Raw genomic sequence first — 15,663 nt, 5'->3', positions numbered from 1 at the left:
CGAAATTGGGGGCTTGGGGGTGACAAGAGACCTTAAAGGGAACCATGCGGTAGGTAACTACAGCTCCCTAGACCCCAATCATCTCAGATGCATTTGCTTTCATTTTCTACACTCCCGGCAACACTGACCTTCTTCCTGTGCCTGGAATCCTGAAGGCAGAGTGCAGCTTGCTCTGACTTGCCTACTCCTGAAGGGGCCTAAGTGTCTGAAAATATCTAAAGGATCACTCTGGTAGAAGAGAAATTGACCCTGGATCCTTTAGGTCTATACTGCAAACTAAGATTTTATTGGTCCAATTTTCTTTTTGCTATGCTGCTGGGTGAAGGCATATACCAAAATGCACAAAAGGAAAATATCTGATTGGATGTACTGTTAACTAGCCTAGTTTTTCATTTTTTAATAGTTTGCAAATCTGAGGCTAGTAATAAGTTATAGGTGGCCAGAGTCATAAAGAAATGTTGGTTTGTTTTCTCTTTTACTGCTGGTGACTATTACCTGAGACAGAACTAAGCAATTGGTAATGTTTGTGTGCTTGTAAATGCTTATTTAAGAGTCTGTGGAGCTGGGTAGCAGCCAGTTCTCCGTGTTAGAGGATGATCAGAGGAGAACCAGAAAGCCAGAGACCACTCCCTTTCCAAATCCAAGAGTTAATTTCTCTTGTTTTTTTTTTTTTTTGGGGGGGGGGGTTGTTTTTGCTGCTTTTGGACACAGTTGGTACGGTCACCTTCCATTTGACAAAGTTTTGGTCTTTAACTTAGTTAAAGTTCATCTTTAACTTAGTTAAAATAAAGTTATATAATAAAAATGATAAAATTTATATTTATATATTCCTATAAATTTAAAAATAAATATATATGTATATATACATATGTATATGAACTGAACCATGTACAAATAAATATATATGTATATTTAAGTATATAGAAATATATAAATTTATATATAAAGTTATATAATAATAAAACTAAAGTCTTTAACTTAGTTAAAATAAAATTTTTATTTACTTATTTATTTGTCAGAGAGAGAGAGAGAGAGAGAGCACACAAGCAGAGGGAGCAGCAGACAGGGAGAAGCAGGTTCCCTGCTGAGTAGGGAGCCTGACGTGGGGCTCAATCCCAGGATCCTGGAATCATGACCTAAGCCTAAGGCAGACACTTAACCAACTGAGCCACCCAGACATCCCTAACTTTAGTCTTTAAGCTGCAATACACTTTCGTTCTCTTTTGTGACCTTTTCCCTTCATTACCTGTTATATGTTTGACCTTGGATAAGCCATTTCATTCTAAGAACCTCATCCGTAAAATGGGAAGTTAAAAAAAAAACTGTTCTAAGGTTCACCTTCCAAAACTCTCCATTTTTATTCAATCCCCTGGAAAAGTTGCCTGTTAGATTTTATTATTTATATTTGAAAAAGCCCTAAATCTATATTTCCAGTCTCAATTTCCTTTACTCTTAATGGCCCATACGGCATTACGATGTAGATATCTCATTAACATTCAAGACTTAATGTTGAACACAGGTGACAGAAATGGAAATTGGTACCCTCTTTTCGAAGTAAAGTAATAAATGTCTTAAGAAACATGAAATATACTCATATATGTTCACCCACGAATTCTACTTCCAGGAATCCACCATAAGAAATAATTCAAGGAGTGCCTAGGTAGCTCAGTTGGTTAAGCATCTGTCTTTGTTCAGCTCAGATAACTATCTCAGAATCTTGGGATCAAACCCTGCATTGGGTTCCCTGCTCAGTGGGCAGTCTGCTTCTCCCTCTCCTTCTGCCTCTCTCTGTCTCTCAAATAAATAAGTAAAACATATTTAAAAAAGGAATAATTCAAGATATATTTTTGAAAAGCCATAGGCAGTATGTTCATTTTCCCCTTTTTCCCACATTGAAAGGAATCTAAATGACTAATAGCAAAGGAATTAAGTAACTTATGATAAATGAATTTGATAAGTACTAAAAATCTTTTAAAATAGTTTAGTTCCATCTAGCCACATGGAAAATAAGTGCAATATTATGTATAATGTAATATAATAAAACAGCATGTGAACTGAACCATATACAAAGTTCCTGCAGAAATTATACCAAAATGACAATAATTATGTGTTTAGGTAACAGATCAGGTGTCAGTTTTCCTTTTCTTTCCTTTTTTTTTTGTTTTGTTAAAGATGTTCTTTATTTATTTGATAGAGAGAGATCATAAATAGGCAGAGAGAGGGGGAAGCAGGCTCCCCACCGAGCAGAGAGCCCAATGAGGGGCTCCATCTCAGGACCCTGGGATAATGACCTGAGCCGAAGACAGAGGCTTAACCCACTGAGCCACCTAGGCGCCCCTATTTTATTTTCTTTTTTCCCAAGCTTGCAATTAGATTTTTTATACCACTTGTGAAACTGAAAAAAAAAAAACAATCAATGCTGAAATCTAATCTCATTTCCTTTCTTCCTAAAATCTTGCTTTTCCCTGGCTCTCCCATGACTCTAAGTGGCCCTGTGTCTTCTCAGGCCTCTAAGTGCTGTGTCCTAGACTTCTTAATTTTTTTTAAGATTTTTAAGATTTTTTTTTCTTTTTTCTTTTTTTTTAATTTGACAGAGAGATCACAAGCAGGCAGAGAGGCAGGCAGAGAGAGAGGAGGAAGCAGGCCCCCCGAGAGAGCAGAGAGCCCGATGCGGGGCTCGATCCCAGGACTCCGAGATCATGACCTGAGCCGAAGGCAGCGGCTTAACCCACTGAGCCACCCAGGCGCCCCTAGACTTCTTAATTTTTGAATTCTCTTTTTCTTCTACCTCACATTCTCAAACCATCCCCAAGTGAAGTGGAATCTTTGTCTACAACAGATTTTATTCATTACCACCCTCTTCCCAAATTCAAACACATAACTACTATACCCAGAATGTATTTAACAGTCCTGGATTCCCTACATAATTCCTCTCCTCAAAACCTATTGTTGCCCCTTATTACCTATCAATGTCAAATTTAGACTCCAGTGATTTACTACCATTTTTCTGTATAATTTCTGTTCAGCTTCTTACCTTGTTTTATGAATATCCCCATCTCAGGCTACCTGGGTGGCTAAGTTGGTTGAGTGTTGGATTCTTTTTTTTTTTTTTTCTAAAGATTTTGTTTATTTATTTTGAGAGAGAGAGCATAAGCAGGGGAAGTGGCAGGGAGAGAGGAAGAAGCAGGCTTCCTCCTGAGTATGGAGTCTAACATGGGGCTAAATCCTAGGACCCTGGGATCAGAACCTGAGCCGAAGGCAGATGCTTAACCAACTGAACCACCCCGGCTTCCCTGAGTGTCTGATCCTTGGTTTTGTCTCAGGTCATGATCTCAGGGTCCTGGGATCAAGCTCCCAGTCAGGCTCCATGCTCAGTGTGGAGTCTGCTTGAGATTCTCTCCCTTTCCCAGTGTCCCTCCCCCTGCTCATACTTCTTTTCTCTCTCTAACCGATCAATCAATCTTTAAATGACCCCATCTCAAATTCTCTAATTTGGCCAGAATACTCTGCTGAGTTCCACTTCCATGTTTTGTACCCATCAATCCTTCCTTTTTCATCTTCCCTCAAAATCCACTTTCAGTCTGTATAATCTATTATCTTCGGGATGTTTTAATCCATGTATCCTCAAACCTTATTAACATGAACTTTCTAAGCATGTTAGTGAGATTTAAATGTAATAAAATATTTTAAAAGTGGTACAAGAATATTAGATAATATGTTGTTACAAAGTAGCATAATTCTTTTTTTTTTTTTTAAAGATTTATTTATTTATTTGACAGAGAGAAATCACAAGTAGGCAGAGAGGCAGACAGAGAGAGAGGAGGAAGCAGGCTCCCTGCTGAGCAGAAAGCCCGATGCGGGGCTCAAACCCAGGACCTGGGATCATGACCTGAGATGAAGGCAGCGGCTTAACCCACTGAGCCACCCAGGCGCCCCTCAAAGTAGCATAATTCTTAAAGAATTGTTAATGGTTAATATTTTTTCTAATTTTAAGAAGTTTGGAAAAAACGGATCTAGAAATAACAGACTAGTATACATAATATCAGTCACAGATAAAATACTGGAATGGATTCTGACACCCATAATTTTGTTGTCACTGGGGACAAGAAATGACCATCAGTAGGAACAATTAGAATAGGGCATTCCAGACTCATTTTGATAGAGTTCATTAGCGTTGATCAGGGGAATGCTTTTGGCACAGTATTTGACAAAGTATTGTTGATAATCTTGTAGACAAGACAAGAAATGTGAGCTGGGCAAATTCATAGCTAGCTGAAAAATTATATCAAGAATCTCAAGATCAAGATGAACTTGGTAACAGTGCCTTGAGCTATCTAGTATTGATCTCTTCAGCACTTTTATCAATGACTTATATAATCAGAAACTATTGACATCAAATTTTCCCAATTAAAATAGCTAGAAAGGGTTTTTATACAAGGAATATAAGAAAAAAAGTCCCCCAGAGTTTAAAATTTCAGACTAGTGTCAAGAAGATGAAATAAAATGCAGATAAAGAGGACTCCCTCAACGTAGGTTTAAGAAATTGGCTACACAACTGCCAGAGGAGTGAGATTTGGTTTAACAAAAGCTTATATATATAAAAAAAAAAAAAAAACACCAGAGGTGGCAGTTGACTGCATCTCCAATGTGAGCCCCCCACCAAAGCCATTTTGGGATAGAATAATAATACAGGGTTTAGAGCCAGGGAAGTGAATATTTCACTTTACCCTGAAATTACTGAACCAGAGCTTGAGAAAATAGTTTAATTCGAGATGCCTTATTTTAATGGAGAAATGGGACAAATCCAGAAGCAACACAAACACGGTGAGCAGAGGGAGAAATGTAGGGAAACGCGGGTAAGTGAGGCAGAGTTAAAAAGAAATGGGATGTTTAGCTTAAAAAAAGCCCAGCCATCAGAAAGGATGCATTCTTAACTTTTACATGGACATGGATGGAACTGGAGGAGATTATGCTGAGTGAAATAAGTCAAGCAGAGAAAGTCAATTATCATATGGTTTTACTTATTTGTAGAGCATAAGGAATAGAATGGAGGACATTAGGAAAAGGAAGGGGAAAATGAAGGGGGGAAATCGGAGGGAGAGTCGAACCATGAGAGACTATGGACTACAGGAAACAAACTGAGGGTTTTAGACGGGAGGGGTGTGGGGGTTGGGGTAGCTGGATGATGGGTAGTAAGGAGGGCATGGATTGCATGGAGCACTGGGTGTTACACACAAATAATGAATCATGGAACGTTACATCAAAAATGTACTGTATGATGACTAAGATAACATTAAAAAAAAAAAGATCATACAAGGAGTGCCATGACAGCTATGCTCATATGCATAATAGGCTCTCAGGCAAAAGGAAGTGGAGGCCCACAGATGGGCCAGGTTAGAAAAGAAGACTGTAATGTACTGTAGGTGTCTAGAAAGCTGGGGTACTAAACAAAGTGGTATCACCATGAAATGGTTTCTTTTCCACCAAAGGATGAGTCAAGTCAGGTTTTCTTTAATAGTATCTCTGTGCCTGGCATGTGTATCTACAGCCTTCTACAGAAGTCAACACATAAATAAAAAATAATGAAAGTCAGTGGGGGGAGGCTGCTCTGTGTTGTTGATGCCAGAATAAATCTTCTGTGGAGGTGAAGTGAGAACTTGTCAATCTTTCAACTACTTCACAGATCTCATAGCATTCTAGAGTCACAGTCAAGGTATGAAAGACTGGCGAAGAAGGTGTGAACTTTGGATTTAGGAACAGATTTAGTTGTATTAATATGCTGTTTTTCCAAACCATAAGAGACCTTAATGTCACAAAACAAACTGAGGCGGGCCGGGGGGAGGGGGGAGGGAGTGGGTGGTGGGGTTATGGACATTGGGGAGGGTATGTGCTATGGTGAGTGCTGTGATGTGTGTAAACCTAACGATTCACAGACCTGTACCCCTGGGGCTAATAATACATTATATGTTTATAAAAAATTAAAAAATTAAAAAATATGCTGTCTTTCTTGAAAACTGTTCATGATATCAACCATATCAATGCAAAACTCAATGATTTACCCCTGTGGTTTTTTTCAGATGGAAACGACCTTATTATTTATTCAAAAATAGGGCACCTATTGTTGTTTAAACATAAATGAGACAAAAAAAATGCATTTTTAGCCAATTTTCAACTTCCATTACCAATATAAAATTACCAAAAGGGGGAAGCCTGGGTGGCTCAGTCGTTAATTGTCTGCCTTCCGCTCATGTCATGATCTCAGGGTCCTGGGATTGAGCCCTGCATCAGGCTCTCTGCTCAGCGGGGAGCCTGCTTCCCCCACCTCTCTCTGCCTGGCTCTCTGCCTACTTGTGATCTCTCTGTCAAATAAATAAATAATCTTAAAAAAAAAATCTTTTAAAAAATTACCAAGAGGAAGAATGAATGTAAAAACACAGAAAAAATGGATGAAAGTCAATATCAAGGTCATTAAACATCTCAATTATTTTCACATAGTAACTTCTCATGAACTTGGAGCTCATTAATTTTGAATTGCTGATATTATAAGACTAAAATTCAGCCCTGTCCTCTATAGAACAAATACAATTGAAACTACCCAGTTTTATTAAGAAAGTAAACTGCATTTCCAAAAAATAATATTAACATTGTTATTTGTAGAGAAATCATAATACTAATTACAATAGATATTTAAATTAATTAAAGTACTGAATGGTGGTGAGTTGATGTTGGAGATGCTCAAAAATACTAAACTAAAAAAGACATTAAAAATCATTTAGTATAATGTTCATTTTTCAGATTTGGAAAGAGATCCAGGAAAGGAAGACAAGTCCTCACCCAGGCCCATGCTGCTGGATGCTGGAGGCTGAGGTCTAGAACCAGGGTCTCTCAGTTCATGGTCAAGTCCTCTTTATATCACACCACAGAGAACTGAAATGCAAAATGAATTAAGTTGAGATAATGCATGGAGCACTCGGTTTATGCAATGTGCTGTGTGAGCACAAAAGCCCTAGAAGGAAGATTTGGTATCCAAAGAGGACCTAGCCCTATTCTCAAAGAAACTGATCATCTTGGCTACAAGACAAGCCTGAGAGCCTCATAGTCCAAACAAGGCAAAGTCCAGTAAGAGCAGATCTACAAAGGACAAAAGCAGAGAGTTCTATGTGCAGTTTGCTAGCCATCTGCCTTGAAAAGGGAGTAAGATTTAGAATACGCACAGGAACAGTGGATAGCATCATCTTCATAGTCTTTATTTCGTAAGACTGGACTTGTATGAGAATTGGGAAGCAGAGAGTTCCCGGGTTCAGTTCTCTGGTGAGGATATATGGGGATCTGTGCTTGCTTGCAAGTGAACAGGAGTTCTACATGCTTGATGACCGGCCAGACAAGGCAGAGGGAGGGTCCTCTTGCAACAACCAAGGAGCCAAAGCTAGGAGGGCTAAGAGATATGCATAGTAGATACCATATTTTCTTCAGAAAACCTGTTTCTGCTTCAACACACAAATGGGTTTGTGAGGAAAGACAGTATATATTATAAAGCATGGCTAGCACTTTTTTTTTTAAAAAAATAAAGATTTTTATTTTATTTATTTGACAGAGATCACAAGCAGGCAGAGAGGCAGGTGGGGTGGGGGTGGGGGAAGCAGGCTCCCTGCTGAGCAGAGAGCCCGATGAGGGGCTCGATCCCAGGACCCTGAGATCATGACCTGAGCCGAAGGCAGAAGCTTAAACCACTGAGCCACCCAGGTGCCCCAGGCTAGCACTATTTTGAACTATTTAAACAAGGATTAAATTCATTCATCACAGAAATGGAAAAATTCACTAGAAAATCTATCTGTTAGAACCCATATGACCCAGCAATCCTGCTTCTGGGTGTATATCCAAAGAAAAGGAACCAAGTTCTTGAGGAGACACCTGTACCCCCATGTTCATTGCAACCAAGATATGGAAAGAACCCAAGTGTCCATCATGGATAAAGATGACATGATATACATATCGTATATATGTATATAATGTGATATATATATATGTGTGTGTGTGTGTGTGTGTGTGTGTGTGTATACATATATGGAATATGATTCATCTATGGGAAAGAAGGACATCCTGCCATTTGTGACAACACAGATGGAACTCAATGGCATTATGAGAAGTGAAATACATGAGACAGAGAGAGACAAATACTGTGTGATATCACTTATATGTGGAATCTAAAAAGCTGAACTTCTAGAAACTGAGTGTAGAAGGTGGGTACCAGGAGCTTGGGGTGGTGGAAGAAATGGGAAGATGTTGGTCTTCTAGTTAGGAGATGAGTAAGTTCTGGGGATCTAATGCATAGCATTGTGAATATAGTTAACAATAATGTATTATATACTTGAAAGTTTATAACAGACTAGATCTTAAGTGTTCTTACAGAAAAGAAATGGTAATTATGTGACGTGATGGAGGTGTTGGATAACTCTATGGTGTTAATCATTTTGCAATATATGAGTGTATCATAACAATACATTGTACACTTTAAACTTACACAATGTTATATGCCCACTATATCTCAGTAAAGTTGGAAAAAATCTATTTGTTTCCTGGTGAATCCTCCATGATTAATCAAATGCAAATTATACCTCTAGGTAGCTGACTTGCTGCACAGAATCATTTACTTGATATGAGCCAATTGATTAATTAGACAGAAGCTATTACATATAAGCTGTAGGACATTTGTTAAAGGCAGTGAATCTGATTTTAAAGACATTCTATCTGGCAAAAACATAAAGAAATTTGTGTGTTAAGGGCACTTCTGTGTCTCCGGAGAGCTCTATCAGTAAGTTAGGGAAGACAATTTGCTTTTTTCCCCCTTCTCTCTCTCTCTCTCTTTCTTAAAGATTTTGTTTTTAAGTGATTTCTGCACCCAACATGAGGCTCATATCCACAACCTTGAGGTAAAGAGTCTCATACTCCACTGACTGGAGCCACCGACAGAGCCAGCCAGGCCCTTTGAGAAGACAATTTACTTGGAAAAAAAAAAAAAAAAGTCTCAAAATCTTGGCAGGAGGGTGTGGATCCAGTGTAAAAGTAGTATCAAATCATTAGAAACAACTTTAAAAAAAAGAAGGTTCAAAATAATCTGTTTCATGTCACCAGAAATGCTGTCTCAGGAGCATATCCGCCCAACACTTCACGATCTTCTAAAGGTATTAAGAGGCAGTTTGTGTCAGTCTATCAGTGATTGAGCTTATACTAAATTCAGACATTTTAGATCATGACCCATTCCCCAACAAAGGCTGGAGAGTAAAAAGTGGTAACACCTACAATTCTTTTGTTTTCCTGATAGAGTTTGTCCCAAGGTGATAGAGAATATATCAATGACCAATAATGGATGATCTTGGCCTAAAACTACCCACTGGAATACTGAATTGTGTGAGAAATCCAGGCTTGCAATTTTCGTCAAGAAGAAAACTGACAAAACATCAGTAATGAATTAAAGCCTGTAGTATGAAAATCCATACAATATTAATCTATAAACTATTGTGAGGAATTGAATGGAAACAATGCCCATCTAGGTTGACAGAATCCTTAAGTAAGAGGATGGCTTCTTCATTTCTCTCTTGGGACCCACAGAATACACAGTGGGTATTTGGGAGGGAAGATATTTATTAACCCTTTGTTTGAACACTTTGAGAAGATTTTTAAAAAATCAATTGTTTTAGTGAAGACTTATTCTGGATTTTCGCTGTAAGTTGATGAAACCAGGCTTTCTCAAGATGCTGCCAGAGTCCATGTCTGACACTCACTGGAAAGATACGTTGATTTAAGAGAAGAAGCCCGTCATTCTCAGGGTTCTCTACCTGCATTCCTGCTATGCTGCTTGGGAGTTTTGTTGGGGACTCTCCAAGTTGTTCCGGAGACCCTCACCTCTCCTTCAGCAGAGCACGGTCCAGGGTAGCACGGGTGGCCGGGGCGGAGTCAGAGAACCGAGAAGATGCCTTGGGTGTCCGGGGAACTAATCACACCCCCATGGGCTGAATGGCTGAGTCTCCCCCGCGGATGGGGCTGGCCTTGTATCGAAGGTAGGTGATTTTGGACACAACGTATGTTGAATGACATGAAAGATCAGCTATCCCAACACCGTCCTTTCCTGGGAGGTGCTGGTTCTGTCTCCCACTGCTCACAGGGGCCTGAAAGCTCCCCAAGGCCTCAGATTTACCACTTTCTCAAGATGATTCTCTCCTGTTGGGGCCCCTGGAGCCATCCTCCAGGAGTCCCTGTCTCTACAGGCATTGATCGCTCTGCTCTGACAGCACTGAGCAAACGCGGCCGGAACCCCTGCCCAGTGGGAAGCGCTGTCCTTGGCACGAAGAGGGACCAGGAGTGGACTCCTCGGACCTACAGGGAGAACGTGACCTGTGCTTAGCATTGGGTCAGCGAGCATCTGCGGAGCAAAGGCCACGACAGAGCATGCGCCTCGATTTTTACATTAAGTTGTGCATTAATTCTCCTAAGGAGCCCATGACGTGTTGTTATCCTCCTATCATCATCGTCGTCGTCGTCGTCGTCATCATTATCATCATCATCACACCCATTTCCCCCTGAGACCATCTGGAGTCGGAAAAGTTAAGTGACTCCTGTGTGGTCTTCTCCAGTGTTTCCCATCACCTCTATCTGATCCGTCTGCCCGTTTATCCGGGAATACATGTGTGTTCTATGGACCCCATCTGGGCATCGCCAGGGAGCTTGCTGGACCTGTGGAGTCTCGGCCCCACCCAGACCTACTGAACCTGACCCTGTATTTAACAGGGCCAAGATCTGGGCTGCGCAGCTCGGTGAACCACCGAAGGAGCTCTGCTACACAAGCCCTCTGGCTCCTGTCTCTTCAGGGTGCAGCTCTGTAGAGCGAACACTAACTGGACTCTAAGTTTTAGTTCTTCCGTGCCAGAAGTAGCTTATCACAAGGCGATTTCAACTAGAAGGCAATTTTCTATCAGACAATGAAAATATATATATATTTCCCCACACAGACCTTACATTAAATGATTCAGTTAGCAAACATTTACCACTGTGTGCTGTTTGCCAATCCCTGTGTGCCGTGCAGGTCTCCATGGTTTCCCATGGGAGGTTACTCCCTGCGTATCAGCCATCTCCTGGTTTAAAGTTGCATGTTTATAATAAAATTGCATCTGTACTTCTCTTAACGCTGCTTTCTTGCAGGCAAACAACGTATTCATTCATTTGGACAACAAACACCTTTTGGTGATGTGCAAAGCACTGTGGAAGTCCATGGTGTTTATAAGTATATATATTTGTGTTTCCACACCAGATTCTATCCTGAAGCAATTCTTCATTGGGGACATGTTTTCAAAAGGAAGATTTTTAAAAATCCTGGTCATTTGACAAATGATTTTATGGTTAGCAGAACTCCACCTCCGAAGTTTCATAAGTCTTTACTGACATCAACTCAGAAATTCTCCCCCTGTCCCAAGGAAAAATGCACTAGGAAGCCAAGGCTGAAAATGAAATCACTCAGGACATGTTGTTGTCGTCTTCATGACAATTTAACCTGGATGCTATTCAAAATCTGCAGGGGAAAATTTCAATATTTTTCACCTTCATTTTGAATGGAGCTTCTTAAGACTCTTCATATCAACTCTGGTAGAGTAACTGACACTTGAGACAGTGAGTGAATTTAAATACTTGAGGTCTGCCATTAATATCAGTCACATGCTGGGAACTCAGCTCCCTTATGGAAAACTACAGTTCTAAAACTCCCTTGAGGGGAGGGCATACTCCCAGGAAAAATGCCTTGTTGGGTAATTTAGTTTTGTATTGGAGTACTGACAGATGCCAACACTTCAGGCACAGACCTTCTTTTTAGCTCCAGACTGTAGGATAGTTCTATTTTGGCTTGGGAATCTTTTGGGGGTAATTAGTCACTGACAGTTCAGGCTAATGGGTTTGCTATACCTTGAATGACGTTTAACTGTTTTAAAATGTCTTCAAAGGACGTCAGTGAGGTGGAGAAGTTGGTAGGTAGCAATTGAATATGTTTTTGGAGATTTTTATATATTTATTTGAGAGAGAAAAAGAGAGAAAGAACAAGTGGTGGGGAGGGGCAGAGGGAGAGGGAAAAGCAGACTCTCTACTGAGCAGAGAGCCTGATGTGGGGCTTCATCCTGGGACCCTGGGATTGTAAGGACCTATTTAGCCAGAGCGACTCCATCTTGGGTAAATAGCCATTTTGTTGTTTGCACAGTAAACTTAAATTGACTCCCCCCCACCAAGAGAAACTTACTTAGAAACAAGTCCGGGAAACAAGTAAAATGTAGTCGGCTAGTTCCTGATTATAGATCCCAGAATACAAGGACGAGTCAGGCCAGATGGAGACATCTAATCAGTATGAAGTACTGTTTGTAACAGTGAGAAGGTCTTGCCCAAACCTAAATGACTCCATCTTGGGAAGGACAACGATCTTATTATTCACACTGAATATGTTAACTGACTAAGCCTTCCCAGAAAGTACTGTTTGTAACGGTTCCTAGTATGGAGTAATCTTGAATAACATGTCACCAGACCAGATGGAACTAGCCAATCAGCAAGAGACACACAAACCCGGTGGGTTGAGATACCAAGATACGGGTTGCAGTTTCACCCAATAAAAGGTAGCCTGTAAAATTGGGAGGGGTCGCTGTCTTCGGAGGCAGCCCTGACCGGTCAGTCAGTTGATTCTTGAGCCTATAAGCTGGGGGTGGCCCTGGCCAGTCAGTCTGACTTCTAATGCTTGGCATAAAATAGAGCTTTGCGTAACTTTAACTTTGTTTCAGTCTCGTTCCCCTGGCCAATCAATCTGATTTCTAATACTTATCATAAAATTAAGCTTTAAATAACTTTCACTTTGTCTCAGTCTCGTTTCGTTTAATAACGGACCTAACAGGATCATGACCTGAGCTGAAGACAGCCACCCAACTAACTGAGCCACCCAGGTGCCCACAATTTAATAGTTTAAAATTAGCTTTATTGGGGTATAATATACAAGCACTCAAATGTACACTTTAAGTGCACAATTCATTGAGTTTTGACCCATGTACTACCACCAAGTGAAGACATAAAACATTTCCATTGTCCCAGGATGTTTCCTCATTTTTGTCTACGTATCTTGCTAAGTGATTTGTGTGCATAATTTCTTTAAATTCTCATTAACTATTATGAAACAGGTTGTTATGGGCTGAAGTGTGTCTCCCCCAAATTTATACGTTAAAGCCTTTATCCCCAGGACCTCAGAATGTTACCATATTTGGAGAGAGTGTCTTTAAGAGGAGGTAAAGTTGAAATGAGGCTGTTAAGGTGGGCCCTAATCTAACATGACTAGAGGAGCCCTTATATGGAGAGGAAATTTGGACATGCAGAGAGACAGTGGGGAGGCCCATGCACAGAGGAAAGACCATGTGTGGGCACAGTGAGAAAGTGGCCACCTGCAAGCCAAGAAGAGAGGTCTCAGGAGAAACAAACCTTGATCATGGACTTCTAGGCTCCAGAATGGTGAGAAGAGAAATTTCTGTGAGGTCACCCAGTCTGCGGTATTTTGTTATGGCAGCCCTGGGAAACAAATACATGAGCGTTAGCTTGACCTTTTAACAACTACAAACAAAACAAAAACGAGACTCAGGGGTATCACAGGATTTGCCCACAGTCCCCAGGATCCTTGGTGACCGGGCATGGGTTAGATCCTAGGTGTGTCAGGCTCCAACTCCATGCTCTTAACCACTGCCTGCACCATGCCTCAGATGCCCAAACACTGGGATTAAAAATTGCAGGAGAGCCTGGGTGGCTCAGTCAGTTGAGTGTTTGACTCTTGGTTTCAGTTCAGGTCATGATCTCAGGGTCGTGGGACCGAGCCTCCACCCTCCACCCCACCCCACTGAGCCCGGCATCGGCATCAGGCTCTGTGCTCAGCGGGGAGTCTGTTGGAGATTCTCTCTCTCTTCTTCTCCTTCACCCTTATGCCAACTCTCTCTAAAATAAATAAAGAAAAAAAAATTGCAACCATGGCTTTGGTCAGTCCCACTGCCAGGGACTCTCCCTCCCTCCAGTGTCTTGCTTACAGTTTTATGTGCTTGGGTATGAGTTTAACTTTCTGCACATTCTGAGATTAGTTTAACTAATCTGCACAGAGGGCAGAATGTTGCTCTTCTTACTCTGACCCTCTCATAATAATATAATATTGTAATAACAAAATAGAGTAATTAGATGATTTTAGGTGATCATGTAAGTGCTGGCACACAGAAGGCAAAATTTTTGTTTGGCTATTACTATCTCATTTAATTTTTAAAGTAACCACTTAAAAATATTGTCTCCTTTTTCCCCTTTTGTTTTCTAAAATTAAGAATATACTGTGTTTTGGGAGCCCTGGGTGGCTCAGTTGGTTAAGCAGCTGCCTTCAGCTCGGGTCATGATCCCAGTATCCTGGGATCGAGTCCCACATCGGGCTCCTTGCTTGGCAGGGAGCCTGCTTCTCCCTCTGCCTCTGCCTGCCACTCTTTCTGCCTGTGCTCACTCTCGCTCCTCTCTCTCTGACAAATAAAAAAAAAAAAAAAATCTCGTCAGCCCTATTCAATGTATACCTCTCCTAGCATCCTTAGTTTCTTCCTCTGTATCCCTTTAAAAAAAAAAAAAAAAGAATATACTGTGTTTTGAAAACCCAAATAGGTAATAACCTTTCACAGTTCAAACTGTTCTGCAAAAAAAATTGAGGTTAGAACATCAGAATGATTTTCCCTTTTATCTGATACCATCTGATACCATAACAGATTTTTAATATAATAATCACCATTGAACATGAATCATAATAGGGCTGCCCTAAATGTTAAATAGAGTCAGTAACAAATAGTGTCACTACCCTGGGAAGAAGTCTCATTTATACAAAAGTCGAGGTGAGGAGGCCTACAAGGCAGACTATTAGTCCAGAATCCACTCAGCTGACATGAAGGCCAAGTATGGGACTGGGTATGCATTTTGAAGAGTAATTACTAAAGGTGAATATTTAGGTAAGAAATAATAGGAGCCATTTGAAATATCCATTTTAGGGAGACTAGATGAGATACCTGGGTGAGTAGTTTTTTCAGAGTTATTTAAATGTTAAAAGGCGGGAGATGTGCAGGAAATTTCAGAAGAGCATTCCGTGGTTTCTTAACAATGCAGACAGTCTAGCCACCTGACAGTATAGATCGCCCAGAGAAAGCATGAGGCACTGTTAAGACACCCCACTGCATTTATTTGGACCATGTAATAAGTGATTTTGGGAGACCAGAAAATTACAAATCTAAGAACCACCTACCTGTAGAGGATTATTCTGTTTGACATTATGGGTGAGTTGACAGATTAATTCCAGAAAAGAGAAAAATTAGTGAAACAACATCTTCTGGGCTGACAATCACATGATAAAGGTTATCAAGTCCACAGGTGGTTTTTTTCACATTAATAAGCAAAGTCTGAATTAATTAGCCAATATTTGTTGAATGAATGGCTAAAATCAAACGGTTGAACAGCGGAGACCACCTCAGCTCACACCTGGTTCAATTAGCCATGGGCACATGTTAGCCCTCGGGAGTCTCAGAGAAGAATGCCCCAAACTGAGGGCAACACACTAAAAGTTTCAAAACTTCTGTGAAGGGTGATGGAACT

The 15,663-nt window shown here is 40.5% G+C and overlaps 1 long non-coding RNA gene across 1 annotated transcript in view; it reads right to left on the bottom strand.

Moving 5' to 3' along the window:
- The window catches only part of LOC125106084 (uncharacterized), a 95,899-nt gene that overhangs the window by 28,750 nt on the left and 51,486 nt on the right, over positions 1-15,663 (bottom strand). The window contains exon 3 of the long non-coding RNA XR_007129217.1: positions 13,492-13,578. This is a non-coding gene — a long non-coding RNA (uncharacterized LOC125106084). The remainder of the gene's footprint in view (positions 1-13,491; positions 13,579-15,663) is intronic.

Source organism: Lutra lutra, chromosome 8 (assembly GCF_902655055.1).
Source record: "Lutra lutra chromosome 8, mLutLut1.2, whole genome shotgun sequence".
In the NCBI taxonomy this organism is placed as follows: Eukaryota; Metazoa; Chordata; class Mammalia; order Carnivora; family Mustelidae; genus Lutra; species Lutra lutra.
This window is presented reverse-complemented; position numbering and strand designations above follow the sequence as displayed.